This window comes from Ovis canadensis, chromosome 5 (genome assembly GCF_042477335.2).
Source record: "Ovis canadensis isolate MfBH-ARS-UI-01 breed Bighorn chromosome 5, ARS-UI_OviCan_v2, whole genome shotgun sequence".
Taxonomy (NCBI): domain Eukaryota; kingdom Metazoa; phylum Chordata; class Mammalia; order Artiodactyla; family Bovidae; genus Ovis; species Ovis canadensis.
Genome location: NC_091249.1, coordinates 25,685,470 through 25,704,801, shown reverse-complemented (window position 1 = coordinate 25,704,801; position 19,332 = coordinate 25,685,470). Strand labels below are relative to the sequence as shown.

Below are 19,332 nucleotides of genomic sequence, written 5' to 3'. Positions count from 1 at the left end.
TCCATATAAGGTTCTGACTGTTGCTTCTTGACCTGCATACAGATTTCTCAGGAGACAGGTAAGGTGGTCTGGTATTCCCATCTCTTTAAGAATTTTCCAGTTTTGTTGTGATCCACACAGTCAAAGGTTAGCGTCGTGAATGAGGCAGAAACAGATTTTTTTTTTTAATTCCCTAGCTTTTTCTATGATCCAATGAATGAGTACAGGGTAATGAGTACAGTGGTGTTGTATTTTTATCTCTTTCTCTCCCCTCCCCCAATATATAAGGTATTTACTTGGCTGCACTGGGTCTTAGCTGCCCCACACGGGATCTTTGATCTTCCTTGAGGCATGAGGGATCTTTCAGTAGTGGCTGCTGGGATTTAGTTCCCTGATCAGGGATCGAACTCAGCCCCCCTGTCTTGGAAACTAGGAGTCTTAACCACTGGACCACCAACTGTTGTTGTTGTTTAGTCGATAAGTCACGTCTGACTCTTTGTGACCCCGTGGACTGTAGCCAGGCAAGGCACCTCTGTCCATGGGATTTCCCAGGCAAGAGTACTGGAGTAGGTGGCCATTTCCTTCTCCAGGGGATTTTCCCAAACCAGGAGCCAGGGCCTGAGCTGGAGTCTCCTGCATTGGCAGGTGAGTTATTTACCACAGAGCCACTAGGGAAACCCCTGGACCACCAGGGGCGTCCCTATATATTCTATTTTTATATTACCTATACTATATACATATTACCATATATTTATCTATATCTATAATGTATTTTATCTATTTTTATCTATACTTGTTTGAATGCCCAAAATATCAATACTTCATTTAAAAAACAAGGGGCAGGACTACCTGGCTGTCCAGTGGTTAAGGCTCTGAGCTTCCACTACAGGGACAGGGGGGTCAATCCCTGGTTGGGGAGCTGAGATTACTCATGGGGCACTGTGCAGCCAGGAAAAAAAAAAAAAGCAAAGCAAAACAAAAACACAAGGGGCAGAACAGAGGTATTCATTGCTTTCGTCTATGTATTTGTCTATCTTTGTCTTTGCATTTTTTTGCATTGAATTTTTAAACTCTAAAATGAAGCCCCCCCATCTCATCAAGCCTATTTACATGCCCATCCCCAACAGGAAAATCCTGCTGCTCTTTGCACTGTGCAAATACCTGTAAATTAATGTCCTTCCTCAAAAGGTTAGCACCTTGTGAAATTTTCTTAACTTCATTTTTTTTTAATGCTCTCTTTCCATGTTGAAACTTTGAAGAGTGTTGCAGCCCTGTACAGCTGTGTGGGATTATGAGATTATGGGATTATGCCTGGTGAGTCTAGAGAATAGTAAAGAGGTCCGGAGTGCCGTAAAGAATCCACTTGCACTTCAGGAGACTCAAGAGACAAGATTCTGTTCCTAGGTCGGGAAGATCCCCTGGAGGAGGGCATGGCAACCCATTTCAGTATCCTTGCCTGTAGAATCCCATGGACAGAAGAGCCTGCCAGGTTGCGAAGAGTCGTCCATGGGGTTGCAAAGAGTCAGACATGACTGAGCGGCTGAGCACAGCACCGCGTGACTGGAGGCAGTGAGAAAACGGGGAGAGAGTGTGGAGAGATGGGTGTGGGGGATGGGGTGAGGGTAGGGGATGGGGGGGTGGGGAGTGAGGGTTCGGGGTGTGTGGGGAGGTGATGGGAGCAGACAGGGCGAGGCCTGAAGGGCTGCAGGGAGAATTTTTTGCTGTTCCTGAGTGAGATGGGATCCCTGAACTGGGAGGAGCAGAGGAAGGGCTTGCCCCGCCTCAGGTCCTCACAGGCGCTCTCTGGGAGCTGTACGGGGAACAGATTTGGGGGAGGAAGGAGGCGGGAGCTGGGGTCCCAGGTCGGAGGGACTGCTCAAGTTAAGGTGGGAGGTGATGGAGACCATGTCCAGGTGCGGGACAGAGGAGGCAGTGAGAAGTGGGCGAATTCTGGACAGATTCTGAAGTGGATGGGACCTGCCGTCATACCAAGTTGGGGAAGGAGTGGAGTCAGAGAGAGGTTAAAGATGCTCCCAAGTTTGGAGCCTTAGTATCTGGCAGGTCGGAGCTGCCATCAGCTCGGTCTAGAGGGCAACGGAAGGGAAGATCGCAGAGGGGGGCGCACTCAGGGGATCGGATGTAGAAGGGTAAGTGGGAGGTACCCGTGCACCTTCACGTGGGGAGCTATGAGACCGGTGTCCAGGGCACGGACGGCATACAATGCCTAGAGTTGCCGCCAGAGGGCAAGCGCACCCCATCACAGGCGCAGGGAGGACCGGCTCGGCCGCTTCTCATGGCCCCCTGGCTGCAGCTCCTCACCTGGGTGCGAGCAGATGCCAGGGCCAGGCGACCCCGGGGTCCCAGAGACTAACACGACGCGGCCGATCGATCGTTTATCTGCCTCGAGCACTCCAACCACCACTCCCCACTGTGCTGTTCCCACCTAGGGTCTCTGCAAAAATGCCACCTCCACAGGGGGACCTCCCCTGACCACCCTGGGGGCCGCGACCCCTCTGAGGCACATCCCATTTTAGTCTCTTCCTAACAGTTAAGGGTCTTCCCTTGTGGCTCAGCTGGTGAAATCCGCCTGCAATGTGGGAGACCTGGGTTCTATCCGTGGGTTGGGAAGATCCCCTGGAGAAGGGAACAGCTACCCACTGGAGTATTTTGGCCTGGAGAATTCCATGGACTGTACAGTCATTCACGACTGAGCAACTTTCACTTTCACTTTTCAACAGTTAAGACCCGGAAATCATCTTATTTATCCTGTGTTGCCTGTTTGCTGCAGTTCAATTTAAAGTCTGTGCCAGGAACTTCCCTGGTGGTCCAGTGGTTAAGTTTCTAAGCTCTCAGTGCAGAGGGCATGAGTTTGATCCCTCATCAGGGAACTAGATCTCAAATGCTGCAAATAGAACCTGCTGCAGCCAAATAAATAAATGTTTAAAAAAAAAAAAAAAAGCCTGTGCCAGTGAAGACCCATTTTCCCTATTGTCCATCTGTAACCCCAGGGCTCAGAATCATTCTGGGCCTCTAATTTGTGCTAAAGGAAAAAAAAAAACCAACAATGTGTTCATCATAGCTTACTCATGGTACTACCGTGTACCAACCTCTGCTTGAAGCTCCTTACATGAATTATCTCCCACCTTCAGAACAACCCTGCTAAGTAGAGATTGACTTTTTCTTTTGTCTTGTGTTTTGGCCACAGCACCCAGCTTGCAGAATCTTAGTTCCCCAACCAGGGATTGAACCCCCGCCATGCTAGTGAGAACACAAGAGTCCTAACCTTGGACCTTCAGGGAATTCCCCCAGGTAGGGACTGTTGTTATCCCCATATTACAGAAGAGGAAACTGAGGCCCAGAGAGCTTCAGGGACTTGAGATTGCACAGTCAGGAAGTTTCAATGTCAGGAGTGAAGTCCAAGTTCTTCCTCGGTGGCTCAGTGGTAAAGAATCTGCCTGCCTATGCAGGAGACACGGGTTCCATCCCTGATCCTGGAAGATCCCACATGTCTCGGAGCAACTAAGCCCGTGTGCCACCACTACTGAGCCCGTGTGCTCCAGAGCCCATGCTCCCCAACAAGAGAAGCCACCACAGTGAGAAGCCTGTGCACCGCAGCTGGAGTGACCTCTGCCCCCCGCAGCTAGAGAGGAGCCTGCCCAGCAGCAAAGACCCAGCACAGCCAAAAATAAATTTTTTTAAGTTAAAAAAACTAAAAAGCTTTAAAAAAACCCAACACAGTGACACTACCAAGATTGTGTTCCATGGTCTAGCTCAGCACAGGCAGGAGATAGCAAACCACTTTATTGGTCATCTGTCTGCTTAGATTCAGCACATTGTCTTTTTTTTTTCTTTTTATTAAATAATATTTTTTTAACACCAAAATCATTTTGTCTTGGGGTACAGCCAATTAACGATGTTATGCACATTGTGTTTGGTACAGTGATTGATAGAAATATCACTGACCAGAAAACATGGATGTCACGTCTCTAGAAAGAAAACCTGTAGTTGTTCAATTCCCAATATGTACCTTAGTTTTGTGTTTGTTTTTATTTTTCAAGTAAAACTAAGAATCTCGACCAACTTTTCACTCGGCTGTTCTGGTTTTAAAGGATGAGCTACAGGCTGTGTGTTTTTCTATACCAACATAGCGCTTATTAAATACTTTTGTACCATGAGTAAAATTTGAGGTGTTTTGCAAAAAAAAAAGTGAAGCCCAAGAAGCCCAACTGCAAAGTCTGAGTTTGCTAAAGGATGAATGGGGCCCCAATGGTAAATGAGCCCCTTAGGGAGTTCAGCATTGTGTCTTGAACCCTGTTTCTACACCGAACCTTCTTGGTCTCCACAGCCTACACACTCCCAGCCCAGTCCCCAGATTCCCTGCCAGGCTAGGGGGAGGCGTGAGAACCCAGCAGGTAGGGGTCTTACTCTTCTTCCCATTGTAGGTTTGCAGAGGTGCCTCCCAGGCTGCCCAGGTCGGGGGCAAATCATTCAAAGTGGCCCTGGAAGGACTCCCCTGGTGGGCTGGTGGTTAGGACTTGGTGCTTTCACTGCTATGCCTGAGTTTGATCCCTGCAGATCAAACTCCGATTTGCTCACAGATCCTTGCACAGATCCTGGAAGCCTTGAAAAGGGGCCAGAAAAAGAAAAAAGTGGATCTGGAGACCCCAGATTCCAATTACCAGACAGCAGGGATGGCTGCCTAAGGCCCTGAACCCGGTCCCAGACTGACCAACAGACAGACCCATGATCCTCAGCCAGCTCAGCGGGGCCTGGCTGCCCGTAGGTCTGGGGAAGCCTGGACCCCAAGATCTTCCAGCTCAGTCCAGGGCTGCTGCCAATCAGACCCCGTCTCTGGGTCAAGGGGCCTCAGCCTTCCCAGTGCCCCCCTTTGCCCTTGGCAGCTAGAAGACCTTCTTGGACTGCACCAAACTGGGTAACTAGGGACAGGCAGGTTGCAGCATGAGCAGGATGTGGCTGCCAGTGTGTCTCCTCCACTGGATCCACGGGAAGTGGCCTCAGAGCTATGCAAGGCTTGGCCCCTCACGCAAGCAAGTGTACAGGTAGGAGGAGGAGAGGGCTGGGTCTCAGTCCTGATAGGCAGTGGCAACAGACAGACTGGGGTCAGCTTTGCATGCTTCGGCTGAATGTCTCTAATCTTTAGTTTTCCCTCCCACCTGGACCAGTGCAATTGCCACCATCTTGGCTCCAGCTTCTGCTTACGGCCAGCCTGTCCCCTGAGTCTGTTTTTCCCTCTCGTGGCCAGAGGGCATGAAGGATTTTTTAGTTGTGGCATGTGGGGTCTAGTTCCCTGACCAGGGATCGATCCCAGGGCCCCCTGCATTGGCAGCATGGAGTCTCAGCCACTGAACCGTCAGGGAAGTCCTGCCTTTATCACTTCTGTAGCCCCATCCCTGCTCTAGCACAGCAGAGCCAGGCACACAGTGTTTGTTGGATAAATGAATAAGTAATAGTAGTACTTGCCTTCTAAGGGCTATTGGGCAGCCTGAACAAGAGGGTACAGGGAGCACTGTCAGCTGCATTCAGTTGGTGCTCCATAAAGGTTCTGGTAATTCCTACCAAGTGTCATTTATGGCCCAAGCTTTGAAGCTAGGTGTACTTCAGCTCAACTTCTGTCTTAGCTGCTGAATTTTGTGTGACCCGGAGCAGATTGGCTTTCCTTTGTGCCTCAGTTCCCACCTTTGCAAAAGACAGTTAATAATAATTGAGAACTGAGACTTCTTTGGTGGTCCAGTGGCTAGGACTCTGCACTCCCAGTGCGGAGGGCCCAGGTTTGATCCCTGGTCAGGGAACTAGATCCCACATACCACAACTAAGAGTTTGTGGGCTGCAACTAAAAAAAGGTCTACATGCTGCAATGAAGACCTGGCCCAGCCAAATAAATAAATATTTTAAAAAAGATAGTTGAGAACTCATGCAAACTGGGACCATGCCTGGTGGTGGTTTAGTCATTAAGCTGTGCCCAGCTCTTGCAACCCTACGGACTGTAGCCTGCCAGGCTTCTGTCTAGGCAATGGGATTTTCCAGGCAAGAATATTGGAGTGGGTTGCCGTTTCCTTCTCTAGTTTGGGGGGACCATGCCTACCAGCGTGTCCCAAGACCCCTTGGCCTGCTATCCGTTCAGCAAAACTTCACTGAATCCAGGCAACTCAGTGGTGATCCCCCAGCTCTGGACCAGCCACCTCCATTGTCCCATATGGCACCCAGTGGAGGGGACCCTTGGCCTGGGATCCAGCTATGTACCCTCTCCCGCTAGCAGGCCCCTCAGCAGCTGTGTAGACTTAGGCAAGCAAAGCAGTCCCCTCAGCAGCTGTATAGACTCAGGCAAACAAGGGACTTCTTTGAGCCTCAGTGTCCTTATCTGTAAATGGGGATAATAATGCTTCCAGCCTCGCAGCATGGTGGGAAGGAGTGAGTTCCTCGAAGATGAGTAGCATGGGCTGGGCAGAGTGTTAGGGTTTGGTGTTCGATTTTCTTAGGATGCACCGCCTGGGGCTATAGATGTAAACAAGAGGGAGAGAGTCTCTGTCTTCAGGAGGTAGATATGCTGGGAGAGAGAGGAACATTAGCAATCCCCTAAAGAGACATAACAATAAGTCTTTAAGAAAGAGATGAGAGTGCTAAGAGAGAGACCATCAGGAGGGTGAAATTTGTCTTGGATGTGCTTCTGAGGGAGGAAGCGTGAGTTGGAATGAGCTCTGGGAAGGATGGATGGGAGAGAGATCCAAGTGTAGTGCACGGTAGAGGCAATGGTTTGGAGGCAGGCATAAGTTTGGTGTGGGGTTTCCAGGTGGCGCTAGTGGTAAAGAATCCGCCTGCCAAGATGTAAGAGAGTCAGGTTTGGTCCCTGGGTTGGGAATATCCCCTGGAGAAGGGCATGGCAACCCATTCCAGTATTCTTGCATGGAGAATCCTATGAACAGAGAAACCCGGTGGGCTGCAGTCCGTAGGGCCACAAATAGTTGGACATGACTGAAGTGACATAGCACGCACACATGCACAAGTTTGGTACGCTGAAAGAACAGCAAGGAGCAGAACTTCCGTGCGATCCAGCAGGCCCACTCCTGGGCCTGGACCCAAACCAAACAAATTCAAAAAGATGCGTGCACTCCTATGCCTGCAGCAGCACCATTCACAATGGCCAAGACATGGAAACCGCCTAAATGTCCGTCAACAGATAAGTGGATAAAGATGTGGTACCTCTATACGATGGAGTACTACTCAGCCGTAAAAAGGAAAGAAATAACGCAATGGATGCAACTAGAGATTATCATTCTAAGTGAGTGAAGTCAGAAAGGGAAAGTGTGGAATCTAAAATACAGCACAAATGAACCTATCTACAAACCAGAAACAGAGTCACAGACACAGGGAACCAAATTGTGGCTGCCAATGGGGAAAGAGGTTGGGGAGGGGCAGAGTGGGAGTCGGGGATTACTGCTGCTGCTGCTAAGTCACGTCAGTCGTGTCCGACTCTGTGTGACCCCATAGACGGCAGCCCACCAAGCTACCCCGTCCCTGGGATTCTCCAGGCAAGAACACTGGAGTGGGTTGCCATTTCCTTCTCCAGTGCAGGAAAGTGAAAAGTGAAAGTGATGTTGCTCAGTCGTGTCCAACTCGGATTACTAGACGCAAATTATTACACTTAGAATGGATAGACAACAAGGTCCTGCTGTATAGCACAGGAAACTATATCCAATCTCCTGGGATAAACCATAATAGAAAAGAATATAAAAAAGAATGTGTATATATGTATAACTGAGTCACCTTGCTGTACAGCAGAAATTAGCACAACACTGTATATCAACTCTACTTCAATTAGGGGCTTCCCAGGTGGCACCCGTGCTTGAGAACCTGCCTGCAATGCAGGAGACATAGAGACATGGGTTTGGTCTCTGGGTCAGGAAGATCTCCTGGAGGACTGCTTGGCAACCCACTCCAGTATTCTTGCCTGGAGAATCCCATGAACAAAGGAGCCTGGTGGGCTACAGTCTGTGGGGTTGCAAACAGTCAGACACAACTGAAGCGACTGAGCACGCACACACACATACTTCAGTTAAAAGAACAGAAAAGAGGGGATTCCCTGGTGGTCCAGTGGCTGAGACTCTGTGCCCCCAGTGCAGGGGGCCCGGGTTTGATCCCTGGACAGGGGGCTAGATCCTGTTAATACATGCCATACCTGAGATCCACATGCCGCAACTAAGATCTGGTGCAGCCAAATAAATAAGTATTAAAAAAAAAAAAAAAAGAACAGTGAGGAGGCCCAGGTGGCCGGGGCAGAGAGAGCAGGGAAGGGTTGCAGAGATATAGAGGTGGGCAGAGGGGATGGTGGGGTGCAAGGTTTAAGCAGAGAAGGATCATGTTCTGGAAGCAAGTTCTGGATCCTCTAAGTTGGAAAGGCTCACAGGAAGAACTAGCATTTATTGAGTACCAACTATGTATCAGGCAGTGAGCTAAGGGTTTTCTGTTTAATCCACCTTGCCTACCTAGGGATCCTGGAATACCACCCTTCCCACTGTCCCTCACCCCAGAGGCGGCAGCCGTTTCCTTCAAGTGCCAGTCCTCAGGCCGCCTCATCGTCTCCTGCTTTTGAAAAACAGCCCTGATCTGCATTAATTCTGTTTTGAAAGGCCTAGAGCAGTTCCCCCCTGCCCAGTTGAATGTTGATGATTTTGCAGGTGAGGAAACTGCAGCCCAGAGAGGTTGAGTAAGTTGCCCCAACTCACACAGCCAGCAGATGCCAGAGTCAGTATTGAACCCAGGCAAGGTAGGATGGAGTCCCTGGCTCCAGACTCCACTGCTCTCTCTCTCTTAAAATTTTATTTGTTTATGTATTATTTAACTTCATTGCTATGCGAGGGCTTTCTCTAGCTGCAGTGAGTGAAGGCTATCCTCTAGTTGGGGTGCGTGGCTTCTCATTGCAATGACTTCTCTTGTTGCAGGGCACAGGCTCTAGGGTGTGGGGTTTTAGTAGCTGCGGCACTCAGGGTCAGTAGTTTTGGCATGTGGGATCTTCCCGGACCAGGGAACAGACCTGTGTCCCCTGCATTAGCGGGCAGATTCTTAACCACTGGACCACCAGGAAAGTCCAGACTCCACTGCTCTTGACTTCTCTCTCTGCCTCCGGCCCCCGACACTCTCTGGGCTGGGCTGCATGGCTGTCCACCTTCGCAATCACCTCTGTCTGGCTACTGTTGCTCCTTCTATATCCCTACCTTGGCATCTGCCCTGCTTATTCTCTCCAACAGCTGTGTGCTGCTCACAAGCACTTGGCACCCATGGTGAACCAGTAGCCCATCCCCCAGGCAGCAGGTGAAGACATCCACTGTGCTAGTTCAGGGGTGTTGTGCGTGCGTGCTAAGTCGTTTCAGTCATGTCTGATTCTGTGCGACCCCATAGACAGCAGCCCACCAGGCTCCCCTGTCCCTGGGATTCTCCAGGCAAGAACACTGGAGTGGGTTGCCATTTCCTTCTCCAATGCATGAAAGTGAAAAGTCCAAGTGAAGCAGGCAGGCTCTTTATCACTAGCGCCACCTGGATGAGAAGTATCAGTGCAGCCCAAAGGCATGAGCTGAGCATCACAGATAGACACACGGATGCACGCACCTTGAAGAGGTGCAGGAAGACAGGCTGCGAGAGGCGCTGGCCTGGACCACTGGGTCCAGCAACCAGGGATGCAGAGGCAGCCAGTCGGATGTCCAGAGTCCTCCCTGCTCTTGGGGACGCCAGGCCCAGCCCCAGCTGTGGGGGTCAAAGAGCACATTTATTGAGCAGTCACTGTTTGCCAGGCCCTGCTCTTAAGTGTTAGACAGGCACTAACTTGTGCCTCAGATGGCAAAGAATCTGCCTGTAATGCAGGAGACCTGGGTCCAATCCTTGGGTCGGGAAGATCCCCTGGAGAAGAGAATGGCTACCCACTCCAGTATTTTTGCCTGGAGAATTCTATGAACAGAGGAGGCCGGTGGGCTAGAGTACATGGAGTCGCAAAGAGCTGGACACAACTGAGTGGCTAACATTTTCACTACTTTCACAACTCCTGGCATCCTCAGAGTAACCCCATGATATTGGGGTTAGTAGCATCCTTTTATTTATTTTTCTTTACTTTTAGGCTACTCCACTCAACATGTGGGATATTAGTTCTCTGACTGGGTATTGAACTCACGCTCCCTGCAGTGGAGGTGCAGTGTCTTAACCTCTGGGCCACCAGAGGAGTCCCAGTAGCATCCCATTTTATGGAAAAGGAAACCGAGGCCCCAAGAGACAAAATCACTTCCTCAGAGTCACACAGCAGTATGTGGCAGAGGCAGCATTCAAACCCAAGGCCTGGTGGTTCCTGTTTTAAATCACTGAGCTGGACCTCCTCTCATAGAATGAGTCAGAGATACTCCCAGCTGCAGGGAGGACAGATGGCCTAGCCCAGACTGGGAGGCACAGAGCTGACCCGGTCCTAGGGTTCCCGAGAAACCAAGGCCAGGAGACAGATGGAGCTGCTGGGGGAAACCTGGGCTCCCTGAGTCAGAGACAGGACCCATCTGCCCCCAGCTGCCCCTCCTGTCATTCCCCGCCAACCCCGAGTCTCCACGCAGCTTCATGCTCAGTGTGGCATCTACAGGAACCATAAAGGTTGACTGATTCTAGTTGTGTGTGTGTATATGTGTGTGGGGGGCGTCCCTGGTAGCTGAGTGGTGAAGAATCCGCCTGCCAATGCAGGGGATGTGGGTTTAATCCCTGAGAGGGGAAGATTCCCCTGGAGAAGGAAATAGCAACACACTCTAGTACTCTTGCCTGGAAAATCCCATGGACAGAGGAGCCTGGTGGGTTACAGTCCATGGGGTTGCAAAAGAGTCGGACATGACTTAGCAACTAAACACACATATGTGTGTGTAGATCTGTGTGTATGTGTGTGTAGATACGAGTGTGCGTAGATGTGTGTAGATACATGTGTGTAGATGTGTGTCTTTGTGTGTAGATAGATTTGGGTGTGTAGATGTGTGTGTAGATGGTGTGTGTACATGTATGTGGTGTGTGTGTAGTGTGTCTATGTAGATGTGTGTGTAGATGGCATGTGCGTGTAGATATGTGTGTGTATGTGTGTGTGTGTCCCTCCAGTCAGGTTTCCTGGGAATGGGTGGCCCCGGACTAGAGCGTGGGCATCTGGGGTGCCCCTTCCTCAGCTGGGCGCAGGCTCTGCAGCGGATGAGGGCAGCCTGGATTTGGGCGGCTGGAACCAGGGCCCTAGCAGATGGACCCGTCTGGCACAGACGCGGGGACATGTGGCGCTGTCGGGGTTCCCTCCAAATGCCCCCTGGAGCGCGGGGCGGGGGGGCTGGCCAGGCCCCTCTCAGCCCTCTTCCTGCCTCAGGAAGGAAGGCCCCAGGTGAGGGGAGCAGGAGGAGGGGACCCGAGGAAACAGATGGGCCTGCGGGGCGTGGGAGCCTATGACCTCTGACCCCACAGGCCTGCACAGGGGGGTGGGAACAGGCCAGGCGGGCAGCTCCCAAGGCCCTGCTCCAAGGGCCCTGAGTGGGGGGAGGGTCACTCGAGGCCCACAGAGAGGGGCATGCTCTCCCTCCTCCCTCCAGGGTTCTGTGCCAACCCCAAGCAGGGTCCGAGTGGGCAGCTTGGCCCTGGCACTGTGAGCACCCCTCCCTCTGGCAGGCATGAGGTGGCTGTTTCCCCCTCCCTGCCCTGCTTCAGCTGTGCCCACCTCCTGCCAGCCGGGAAGCCAGCTGGGAACCTTGGTGCCAGGGGGGGCCCCTGGAGTCCCTGCCCTCTCCTGGGCAATGCCAGCCGGCCCCCACCCCCACCCCCCAGGCCCAGTAATGGGTGGGTAATGAGTGCTGGGGGAGCGGGGAGGGGCGGGGGATGCAGGTGCCACAGGCGCTGGCACGGGGGCCGATAATCAGGTTTGCCAACGCCATCTGTCACCGCGCGAGCATCTGGGGCTCAAGGTGACCCTGTCACCCTCAGTTACAATTATGAGTTTGGCATCTGTATTAAAGCCCGCCAGCCGGCCAGGCGGGGGAGGGCTGGGGTGGGCACGGGGGTGCACGGTGAGCCCTGTCCCGGGGGTCCTGTTCCCAGGGGCTGCATGGCTGCCAAGGCACAGGCTTCTCTGTGCCTGGGAGAGTTCGTGTGTGTGTGTGTGTGTGTGTGTGTGTGCATGCCAGCCTCCACAATTCTGTGAGTGTATCTATGTGCAGGGCTAGGAGTCCTGGCTTTTTGTGTGTCTCTGGGTGTGGTGGTTGTGTGTCTGAGCTTAGGGGGTTGGACAGGGTTTGGGGGCAGCACTAAGATCGTGTAGGTACACAGATCAGGTGTGTGTTCAGGTACTGGGAGGAGTGTGTGGCAGTTCTGGGTGTCTCTGGGTGATGGTGTGAGTAAGGGTGAATGTGTGATGTAACGTGTGTGATGGTGTGTGTGTGTGTGGTTGTGCATGTATAGCTGAGGGTGTGTGGCGCTGTACACCTGATGGTCAGAGGCCGCATGTCTGGGCATGTGGGTCTGTGTAGAAGATCCTATTGAAGTGGTGTGTGTGCATGTTTGAAAATGCACAGGGGCAGCAGCTGGGAGACGCTCTGTGTGGTCGCCACAGCGCTCCTCTCCTGCCCCTTCAGTGTGTTCCTGTCCTCAAAGCCCCTGCTGCCAATGCTCTAGTGTGGGGGATTGAAGAAGGCAGGGAGCTGGCTCCAAGGGACGCCCTGTGTTCTTGGATCTGGATTCTGGGTCCTCGATTATTCTCTCTTTTTGTTTGTTTTTGGCGGATTGTGATTTTAGTTCCCCAACCAGGGATTGAACCCAGGGCCCTGGCAGGGAGATCACCACATCCTAACCACTGGTCTGCCAGGTAATTTCCCACTGGGCCCTTGATTCTAGATTCTAGAGGACAGGATCTAGATTTCTGGATTCTAGATTGTGGACCCTTGGACCTGGACTTTTATTTTTTAATTTTTAAAAGTGATTCTATTTATCTATGTATTATTTCTAGCTGTGCTGAGTCTCCGTCGCTGCACAGGCTTTTCTCTAGTTGCGGAGAGAGGGGCCACCCTCTACCTGCGGTTTGCAGGCTTCTCACAGAAGTGGCTTCTCTTGCTGTGGAGCATGGGCTCTAGGGCATGTGGCCTCAGCAGTTGTAGCTCCCGGGCTCCAGAGCACAGGCTCAGTAGTTGTGGCGGACGTGTGTAGTTGTCCTGTGGTATAGGGGGTCTTCCCGGATTGGGGACCAAACCTGTGTCTCCTGCACTGGCAGGCGGATTCTTTACCACTGAGCCACCAGGGAAGTCCCATGGACCTGGACTTTAGATTCTGAGTCCTGAGTTCTTGGATCTGGATTCTAGATCTTGGTATTTGGGAATCTAGATTCAGATTTGATTCTGAGATCTGGTTTTGAATTCCGGAGTGTGGATTCCAGGCTGTGAATTCTGGATCTAAGTTCCTGCTTCTGGAGCCTGATTTCCCATCTCTGAGTTCTGTGTGTTGAGTCTGGCCTGTCCTGTCTGGCCTGTCCTCTTTGCCCTTCTATTCGGACAGGGCCAGTGGGCTCCCTTTACTCCACACCACCTCCCACCCCAACCTGATGGGTGCAGAGAATATACATGGCCACCAGGGGACACCCTTGGCTCAGACTTGGGCCAAGCTGACCCAGGCAGGAGTTAGGGGACCACCCTGGCCCAGATGGACCCAGCCCTTGAGGGTGTACAGGGACAGGCTTCACCTCCTTCCCCTCCACCCCCAATCTTACCTGGTGACCAAGTCTCTCAAGCATGGAGATCGGGACCCAGCATTCCCACTGATAGCAGTCTGGACCAGGGGACAGGGCACCCAGTCAGGGGGTCAGATTGAGAAGAGATGTGTGCCTTGAGAAGGCATGAGTGCCTGTGAAGGCGTCCATGAGTGCATATGTGAGGGTGCGCTGTGTGTCTGGTGTGGGCGCACCCGACAGTGATCCCATGGCATGTGAGCCTGCGTGGTGGTTGTGTGGTCACGTGTTACTGAGACTGGCAGGGTCCTCATGTGATGTACGTGGATGGGGCTACATCTGTAACTCTGAGTATCATTCTGGCAGTGTGGGGTGCTATTCCCTGTCATACGGGTGTGTCTGGCTGGGACCATGATTGGCTCACTGGGAGTCTGTGTGTATATCTGCGGGTGTCACTGTGCCCATGAGGGTGTCTCGGAGCGTCTGGGGCAGTGTCCCTGACTTGGTCCCTGTGGCAATGATGTCTTGTCGGCTGGAGTGTGAAGACATGTAGAACGGAGGTGTGCCTTCTGAGAGGGTCTGACCAGGGAAGGCCTGTGGTCCAAAGGGGAGTGGAGAGGGGACCCAGGTGGGTGGGACCAGACTCGCTCACAGTATTTCCTTCATTCCTTCCCTACCTCTGACCCTCGTCCTCTCTGGATCTCTCTGTCTCTTCTCACCTCTTAGCATCTCTGACTTTGTCTACGTGCCCTGGTTGCCGGGCAGAACGTGCTCCATGGGTACCGGCGACTGGTCCTGTCTCCCACTCGAGCCCTTCATCTTCCGTCTCGATCTCCGGCTCTGCCTTCCTTTGCCCCTTCCCTCTGCCCTTCCTTATCTGTGCGTTTCTCTTGCAGGTCTCTCCCATCTCTTTCTCCATCTCTGTCTCTCACTCGGCTTCTAAGTGACTTTCCCCATCTACAGCTCTGTCTGTCTCTCCCCATCTCTGTCTCTCCCAGTTTCTGCCGGCTCGAGTGGGTCCGGGTGGGTCCGGGACAGCCCGGCCCGGGCGCAGGGGCGAACAATGCCCCATTCACGCGGCCCGCCGGAGCCATGGCAACGCGCCCGCCCCGCCCTCCCTGCGCGCGGGCCGCTCGTGCCAAGAGGATGCCATGGTTACGTCAGGCGCGTGCCCGTACCGCGCTCTCGTGAAGGGGCCGGGCCAGCAGGGGGCGCCCGGAGGCAGCCTCTGCCTGGAGTCAGGAGGGGCCATCCTACTTTAAGGGGACTTCAGCCACTCAGTGCCTCAGTTTCCCCTTCTGTAAAACGTCAGGGTGGGCAGAGTGAGATCCTGTGTATCTGTGTGTGTGTTTTCATACCTATGTGTGATGGTGTCTGTGTAGTTTGGTTGTGATAGCAGTCTTGTGACGGTGTGCCCTTGTGTTTGCATGCCTGGAGTGTGTGTGTGTGTGTGTGTGGTGGGTGTCTGTGGGTTGGGTGTGAGTGTGTGCTTATGAATTCATGTGACAGTGTGTGTCCATGTCTGTATGCCTGGTGTGTGTGTGTATGGTGCAAGTGTCTGTGGTGTGGGCGTGATTATGCGTTTGTGCGTTCATGTGATAGTCTGTGTGCCTGTGTTTGTATGCCAAGTGTGTGTGTGTGTGTGCACGTGCACATGTGTGTGTGATGGTGGATGGCCCTGTTCTGGGGTGTGGTTGTGAGTTTGTGTGATGCTTGTTTGTGTGTCTAGGGGTCCAGCTTCACAAACTTATATGTGTTCACGTGTATAACTGGGTGTGGGTTCCAAGAACTGCTGGGGCTCGGCTGAGCCCCCCCTCACCTGAGGGCCTCCTGGCATGGAAGGGGGGGTGCCCAGCTGCCTGGGACCTCCGACTCCTCACAGGTTTCAGGAGAGCCCCAGCTGATGAATATTCATAAGGTGGGGAGCTGGCACCCACCGCCTACAGCTGCGTGTCCATTAGCCCCCCTGCTCCCAGGCTCCAACTGCAGTGGGTAGAGGAGAGTGGCTGTAAGAATACCTGTAAGCAATTCCAAAGTGAGTGGCCTGTACCTTCTGGTGACCTGCTCCATGACAATCAGGGTGTGTTGTCGAGTTATTGGAGTAACTGGCTGGGTTCAAACATTGCTCCGGGGGCAGCTGCGTGCCACACCCTGGGGCTGAAGTGATCAGATTGGCCTCCCCTCCTTGTGACCGAGCAGGGCAGTGACTCTGTGTGGCCACGTGGCTAGCACAGCTGCAGGGGCACCCACCGGGACCGAGTATGCAAGTGCGCCCCTGCTGGTCAATGTGATGCTGACACAGGGTGGGGGGCAGCGTGTCAGGGTCAGCGTGACGAGGTATGAGACGGTGTGGTTGAAGGCATGTGTGACCAGCATCACTGAGGCTGTGACGGTATTTCTGTGGGTGACAGCGCGGGCTGAGGGTGTGACAGGCAGTGTTGCTGGCTGAAGGTGTGGCAGTGCAGCTCTGTGTGTGGCTGAAGGTGTGACAGTGTGGCTGATGACGAGACAGTGGCGGCTGTGTGTGGCTGGGTGATGGAAGGTGTGACGGTGACACTGTGTGTGACAGTGAGTGTGTGATGACCTGAGGCAAGGGCCTATGGTGGCCCACCCCCACCCCTGGGCAGCACAGGGGGCCCGGCTACACTGCCACACACAGAGAGGTACGGGCACATCCTGTGGTGCCTCACCTTGGTGCCGCAGTGAGTGGCCCTGTGGCGTGGGACTGGCAGCTGCCTGGCCTGGGGACATATGTGGGCCTGAGACAGGGGACACTTGGAGATCCAGGGCCAGCTGGGGCCCTGCCTGGTTCCTCTGACTTCCCTCTGCAGGCTGGATTTGGGAAGTGGCCTCTAAATGTGGAGGGGATGAGGGTGAAGTGGGCTTCTCCAGTCTGAAGGACTCCAGCCTGGGCCCTGGCGTGGCCCAGGGACTGGGTGGCTGGGTGGCCCCTGATGCCTGGCCAGGGACATGGTGTGGCTGGCCCCCCCCCCACCCCAGTACCCACACCCTGGTCGGCTGGGCGGTGGCAGCATACAGAGGCCCCATTCAGGAGCCAGGGCCAGGTTTCCAGGACGGGTGGGGTGGGTCTCCAGCCGGCTGCAAATGAAATGTTTCCCCAGCTCTTTCCTTGCCTCCAGATGAGCGCTTGCCACCGGAAGCCCTGCCGCCTGCTTGTCCTCGCCTGGTAGGGGCTGCGCTGCTGGGGCACGTGTGAGTGTGTGTCTACGGGACCTTGTATGCCCTGAGCGTCTCCATGTGTGATCTGGGGGTGCCTGTGTATGTTTCTGAGTGTCAGTGTGTGATCTAACTAACTGTGTGATCAGGGCTGCTCTTGTGTATCTGTGTGTCCCTGTGTATGCCATCTGTATGTCTTTGTGTGACTTTGTGTATGCCACATCTATGGATGATTTTGAGAGCATCTGTGTATACTCAAAAGGTCTGTAAGACTGTGTGTCATTGTGTGACTTTGTGTGGCCTTGTGTGTATGCATAACTGGGCTCAGCAGGTGATGCTGGGAGTTCGCATAACCATGTCTGGTTGTGTCTCTGTGGGTCAGTGTATGTCTGCATCTCTAGGGAGGGTGGCGATGTGAGGGTGAGGGTCTTTGTGTGTGACTGGAGTGTTACTGGTGTCACTCTGTGGGATGGCTGTGGGGAGGTCTGTGTGGGGTTCTCTCTGGGGCTGTGTGTGTGCTTGTGTCTGTGGACTAACGGTGTGCGCCAGCATCTCTGGGTGATCCTGTGTCTGTGTGATTATGGCATTTATATAACCCCTCCTTCTGGAGGAGAGGGGTCGGTATCTTAGTGTGTCTAGGTATGTATGTGTCTTTGTGAGTTTGTGCCTGTGTGACTGTAGGAATCTGGTGTGTGTGTGTGTGTGTGTGTGTGTGTGTACCTGTGTGACATGGATGCAGGTGCCTGGCCAGAGGCACCTTGGCAGCGGGACCTGTGATTCTGCAGTCCCCAATAGGGGTTCCCAGCCCACAGAGAGGGCAGCGAACACAAGGCTGGGACCCCAGGCCTGGGCACAGACCATGCTCTCCAGGCTGGGCAGGGAAGACATAAGGCCCTCTTAAAGAGTGGGGATCCCCAGTCCTGACGGGAGGGCCTAGAGCACCCCTCCCCGACCCTGGCAGCATCTGCAGCCTGGCTCTTTACTGATCGTATTGCCAGATGTTCGTCATCCTCTCTGGAGGGCCTGTCCACCTGCCCACCGAGCCCAGCCACGCCTGAGCCCACCTTTGGTGGCCTAGGACCTGGCTGCCGGAGGAGGCTAGATGTTTCAGCCCCCAGCATCCTGGCCGGGGAGTGCCAAGGGCCTGGTGCCTGCTCCTCCCCCCTCCTCCTCTCCCCACACACCTGCATTGCAAGAACACACCTGCTGCCAGCTGCAGCCAGGTGGGCAGCACCGGCAGGGAGGAATGTGGGGGATTCCAGCTGTGGCATTCCAGCTGTGCCCAGCCCCCTGGCAGCACCCTCCTCCCCTGTGATTTCTTGAAAGCCAGGTGTGGTCCTAAGACCTGGGCTTTGCAGGGGAGAGGGGTAGGGGGAAGGGAGGCTCCCCCACCACTGTGTCCTCTAGCCTCTCTGCAAAAATCCTCCCAGCTGACAGCTGTGGAGGGGGGAGCAGTGTGGATGTGTGTGTGCATGGAGGGGGGGCGTGTTGTGTGTATGGGAGTAAGCATGTGGAGAGAATTCTGAGTGTGGATCTGTGCATGAATATGGGGACGAATGTTCTGTTTGTGTGAACATGTGTGAGTGTGAAAGGAAGAGTGTGTATGTGTGCGCATGGGAAAGGTGTTGTGCTGTGACGGGGTGTGTGAATGGAAGGATGGCTGTTGTGTGTGTGTATGGATGTTGTGTGTGTGTATGGATGTTGTGTGTGTGTATGGATGTTGTGTGTGTATGCATGGCATACATGTATGAAGTGGATATGGGACGCTGGTTGCAGCAGATCCCAGATGTAGGACCAGGAGAGTGAGGAGGGAGTGGGCACAGCTTGCAGAACAGGGCTGGGAGGATGGGCTGCCAGGTAGGGAGAGGCCTGAGCCAAAGGTGCCTGAATTTCTGAGGGGTTAACGCTTCATGGCTATTTGCAGAGGGGCAAGGAGGGTCCCTGGTGGCTCAGACGGTAAAGAATCTGCTTGCAATGTGGGAGACCTGGGTTTGATGCCTGGGTAGGGAAGACACCCTGGAGAAGGGAAAGGCTACACACTCCAGTATCCTTGCCTGGAGAATCCTGTGGACAGAGGAGCCTGGCAGGCTACAGCCCATGGGGTGCCAAAGAGTCAGACATGACTGAGTGACTAACACTTTCGCACTACAAGGAGGCCCCCCTGGCTGTGGGGGGGTCTCCCCAAGCTTCGAGTTATATTAAAGATCCCAGACACTCCCAAACCCTTCAACCATTTCTTCCCCCACCCCCAAACCTTTCTCACCGCCCTCCACCAGCGCAGAGGCCCACACTGCTCTGGTGTCCCCTTCACTCAGGCCCCGGTAATTCCCCAAATCTATTCTCTGCTCCTCCCCTAAGTCATCTAAGTCCCACCTCAAACCCCTCCTGGACCTACAGATCCCTAGCTCCTTCTCCTAGCCAGTCCCAGCCTCTCTTGGGCCTCCTCAAAGGCCCCCAGACCC

The 19,332-nt window shown here is 53.6% G+C and overlaps 1 non-coding gene across 1 annotated transcript; it reads left to right on the top strand.

Moving 5' to 3' along the window:
* The first annotated feature begins 5,716 nt into the window (after window positions 1-5,716).
* TRNAG-CCC (transfer RNA glycine (anticodon CCC)) lies at window positions 5,717-5,789 on the top strand. Its single transcript has one exon. It is a non-coding gene; the product is annotated as a tRNA-Gly (tRNA).
* Window positions 5,790-19,332: the final 13,543 nt, after the last annotated feature.